This window comes from Opisthorchis viverrini, assembly GCF_000715545.1.
Source record: "Opisthorchis viverrini unplaced genomic scaffold opera_v5_154, whole genome shotgun sequence".
NCBI lineage: Eukaryota > Metazoa > Platyhelminthes > Trematoda > Opisthorchiida > Opisthorchiidae > Opisthorchis > Opisthorchis viverrini.
Genome location: NW_008751809.1, coordinates 202,688 through 207,992, shown reverse-complemented (window position 1 = coordinate 207,992; position 5,305 = coordinate 202,688).

Here is a 5,305-nt window from a genome sequence, read left to right as displayed (position 1 = left end):
CAAGAGCGGTTTGGGAGAAATCCGTGTTGAGCTGGAGATATCAGATTGCTGGAAGTAAGGTGATCTAGGATAGCTCGCTTCAGAATGCGTTCCATCACCTTGCATGGCACGCTAGTGAGGCTTATAAGCCTATAGCTGCCAGGCGATAGTCGGTCACCAGTCTTGTAGATTGGCGTGACAGTCGCATTCTTCCAAGCAGAGGGAAGGCGGCCTTCATCAAGCGACTGACGAAACACCAGGTGTAAATGATTTGTCAGTGTGGGGGACGTTTCCTTCAGGATCCTTGGATGGACCTCGTCGGGCTCCAACGCGCAGAATGGGTTGATCTTGTGCAAGAGTTGGCGAATGTCCTCCACCGTGAAGACCAAGTCGGTTAGAGGCTGTTCGTAGTTTCCCTTGACAAGAGTGGATGTGACGTTTCTGTCCCTCAAGGAGAACGTGGATGGCTTGTGTCTGCGGAGTTATCCCATGTACTTGAACAGTACGTTTTTGTTTTTGTTTTTTTGAGCGAGGTCCAGAATGGTGGCTTGTTTTCGTATGTTCCATTTGCGGATTTCTAATTTACAAAGGTTCTATTTATTTTCCACATATTTTCAACGTCAAACTGATTACTCCTAGTAATTGCGCTTTTTGGTCGGTAAAACTGGCCCAAAGGAGCTTGCTATTTCATGTTCCATTTGCGGATTTCTAATTTACAAAGGTTCCTCATATTTTCCACATATTTTCAACGTCAAACTGATTACTCCTAGTAATTGCGCTTTTTGGTCGGTAAAACTGGCCCAAAGGAGCACATTTGCTATTTCAATTCCATCCAGCCATTGAACACACGGTATCTCAGCTTTAACGAACCTGGGTGGCATGTGTCAGAACTTTTTGATGGGTGTTCATCTTTGCTTATTTTTCACTCTGAATGTATGAAATGGGTGAATGAGGCACCTGAGTGCTATATCCCTATTGCCGGTAGAGTTAAGCTTGAATCTGAAGGATTCATGTAATCTACCATAATATAAAACGAGTTCAAGTGTTCTGTTTTCATATGCGACCTTCAACCACAATAGAGCGATCCCCTGAGTTAAAGCCTTTGCTCATTACTCAAGGGTGCGAGGGCCACTCGATTCTTAGACACAACACGGCCATATTGAAGCACCCATTATCCAACCCTGCCTTCAGTGATGCTAATTCGAATTCAAGACAACCGGTGGTGGTGGCAAATTTAGACTGACTAAAGCGCAGCAGTATTCTGGCAATACGGCGAATGGCATTTTGTGTGTCCATGTGACAATATTTCAGTTTGAAACCGACATGGACATAATGGAAGCCGCGGCCGGACACCAAAACCTAGTAAAAATGCAACTGAAACCGGAGTTCACAATGAAAACGCAAGTAGCCTGAAACGTAGTCTAATGCAGCCGCCCATCCAAGTGTCTGCGCTCTCTTTTTGGAGAACATAGAACAAATGCCCATGACTTTTGACATGGTCAGCAATACCAGCAATGTGGCAATGTACTACGGAACGCAGTAGCGTACCATCATATCGGTTGTTTTGCAACCTGTTCAACAGGATAACCCCAGAAAATTTTTAACGGCGGAGTTAAATGTCTGTTGTCAGTAGCCGGTTTCCATTTGGTGAACGAATGGTCATTCCCCCAAACTTCGCTGCCGGGTCCAAGCCCCGCTGTACCATGGATATCTCAGGATGGGCTTCATGAATGTCCTTACTCACAGCAATGCTTTTGCTTAGAAGTGGATAAGCACGTATTACGTGTACACCGGAGCTGCACCCGATGCGCATTTGCTCAGATTTTACCCTACTGATGGCCGCCGCAATCTTGGCCACAGCTAGGAAAACCACGGTAGTGCCTTTTTATAGAATTTGCCGGACCGATAACGTGCAAAGCTTTGTCGCTGTTGCTGATATATTCGGGGAGTGACCCAAAGACTGTGACGTCCAAGATATTAACGATGGCAACCATCACCAAACTGCGCATTTGTTTTGAATATTCAGTATCTTTAAATCTGTCGTGTCCAACCACCGAATTTATCTAGACCACACGGTAATTCCCCCATTCATTTTCTTACTCCGCCCATATACTTTTGATCTCTACTCATTTTTTATCTTTAATTTATTTCTCTCCCTCCACTCTGCCGTGAAGGATAACCTGTCCGCTACATGTGTATAAGCATGTGTCTCTGTGTCTGGATGTGCGCAGCCGACCAACTTACCTGTGCGCGTTGGTGTCCCATTTGATGAGCTTGCTCTGATTTGTTCTCAAATTAGTTACGCGTGATCGCACCGCCGATCAGAATCACGAGACTGTCGTCGGAAGGGAAATCGCAACGCAAATTAGTTACGCGTGATCGCACCGCCGATCAGAATCACGAGACTGTCGTCGGAAGGGAAGATCGCAACGCACACTACTGACTCAACATTCCGCCCAACGTAGTTTGATGTGGGGATGTTGACACTGAACTGTGAAGTTCTACAACACAGCTGTGCGCCTCCTGATAGTTAAGGTTTGCCGTATCGAATTGCTTATCCTTGTGACCTTTGTGCCCAATCCTTTCCTTTGACATCCGGGACCATCAACCCCACGCGTGACTCAGAGTTCCACATCGGAAATTCAACCTTGACAGTGGTACTCAGCTCACATTCCATCAGTTTAGACCATCGCCCTAGCCACAGAAACTGGACTGTTGGAATTGTCCTCAAAAATCATCAAAGTGATTTATAGCGTCCGTGTTTGATCATCGATGAGGAACTAGCATGCCGTTCAGCCACGGCTCTACATCAAAGAAAAGAGAACAGTCGTTATACCCCAACCCGTTGAGCAAAACCTTTGATTTTCCAAGACCAACAACAAGAGCCACTTCTCCACATGTACTACCCAAGAAAGATCCATTGCCGCAACCATGGTGCTGCACCGGCCAAGCTAAAAACCAGATGGAAACACTTCAAATCAGGCTATGCCTTCAACATCAAGTTGAACGGCCATGAAAGGAAGATGGGCAAATCACACTCTCGAAGACAATCCCGGAATACTCGATACTAAATGAGACCACCAAAATATCAATTGGGATGCCTGGAAACATCAAGGCCAATCAATCAATCAATTCGACAAAAGTCTTTTTTTAAATCAAAAATGGGTTCAAATGACACGACGCATCTTGAAACTATCCTACTCGTTTTTAATAAATAAAGCTTTTGTGTTCTTTTTGGCGAGTCCTCTTCTGACACCAGTGCCCTGGGGCAGAAGGTAACAGTTAGATACAACATGTATATCCCGGCAAAAAATCTACGGCCCCCTTAATGTGCGCTGTCCAATGATCAGTTGACTTTCCGGAAAAAATATTAACTAGCCTGTCGAGATGTATTTATGAGGCAGGGAGCTGATGACATGCCAAAAGCCATGTCCATGCTATAAATCGAGAACTTCTGTGGAAATGGCTTCGTGAAATAGCGCTCGCACGCCGTTATTTTCGAGTACAGATTCGAATTGCGTTGCATCTTGCTGCTGACTTCCACGGAGTATTAGACTGCAAGCGATATGAGACCCTCCTAAAATGCATCACCTTAAGCAGGTAGTAAACAGCCTAAAATCCAACCAACGGTTAAGCTGTAAGTGAACGAATTCTCAACCTAGCGAAGGCGAGCGACGTTGATTTTCTTGGCCAGATCAAGGGGATGACTCGACTACAATAACAATATTGCATCTTCGGGCAGTTAGTCGGTGCCTAATGGATCTGTCGAGCGTTCTGAATTTGCATGCTTCAAATGGGGCCATAATCGGCCCTTGTATCAAACGGACACTCTGAAGCACTGGCAATGGAGCGGGATGGCAGCATTCAGAAGGCCAACCCAATGGTCAGGCGTCTATCTGAGGATCGCCCTCTAGAGGCACAAAAGCTCGGTCACAACAGGTCAGAGTTGGAAGCACGAAACAGGCTTCCGCTGGTCACAAACAGCCGACCTCAAACTCATGACCAAGCCGATTGTGGTCATATCCCGTTGTGCTCCCGAAAGCAGGCCGACGAAACCAGCTGCGTATCCGGACAGCAGTTTTTATTCGACCACCACAGGCCTCTCGCACACCAAAAGCAGTGATGTCCTGGAGGAGGCAAACCTCACATGCAAGCAGCGCCCAAAGTACGTGGAGCTATCAACGCTTATCTCCGTAGCAGCTGCAGCCATGCAGTCCTCAATAAAGCCACAGTCTCTGAAATGTACTGAGTCAGATGTGGGGGGACAAGCAGCAAAGCCAATCTTCAGCTCCACTCCGTCAAAAGCGGCTTTTGTGTTTGTGGAAACAACCGTCGCTCAGGACCCCGACAACCTAAGCTATAAACATGACTACAGCCATCCGGAAAATCCCTCGTACATCCAGTTGGTCACGCTGATCGCTGGCGGATCGGGTGTCCACACAAACATGAAAGAAGAGCGACTGCAGCCAAACAAGCCACATGAAAATCGCCAGATTAGAAAAGTGCTAGCTGGCTTCAAGTTTCAGTCCTCCGCGAAAACGAGCCTCTTGGGAGCGCCACCAAAATCATTACTTGTTGGTGACGCCACCCAGCGCTCAGGGCCTCAAATAGACACGTTCCCGGCCAAACCACGCCAAACACACAAGGATCCGTTAATGCAAAGCTTGCCGCAACTCTTCGAGCAACAGCAAATCTGGTCGCCAAAATTGAGGTGCTGAAAGAGCTACAAACAGCAACGGTCGAAATTTTCGCCCACGGGGAAAAAGACTTCGTCCCCCAAAGCCAAAAGGCCCGAGCAAACCGGGCTTCCACGGAACGAAAATAACCTCGCAAGCGAAAATCACCCTCAGAAACCAAGAAGACAGGAAGCAGACGACATCGCCCCAGAGGCCCCCTCGGAACCTTGGACTCAAACCCGGTGCACAACTATTAAGTCTGCTAACCACCCTGGTCACTCAACTTTCGGCTCCTCACCCTCAGAGTCAGCAGGGTCACTGTTGGAATGTTGTCCACAAACTGCTTCAGCCTTTTCACCAAACTCGGCGATGTTAAACAGTCAGTTTGTCTTGAACAACCGCCCATAATCGCGCTCACAGAGACTTGGCTCACACCAGATGTCTCTGACGCGGAGATCTCGACAGACGGTTACTCTGATTTTTGAGCCGACTCAAAACGAGGGCGGGCAGGTGGGGTTGCTCTGTACTTACATGCGGCCCTACCAATCCCGATTGTCCTCTCTGACACCACCCCGGCACCCTTTTGCGATGAACTGTGGGTCCAAATCCCGCTTCGCGTGTCCGATTCTCTTCTTCTCGGCGTGGTCTAC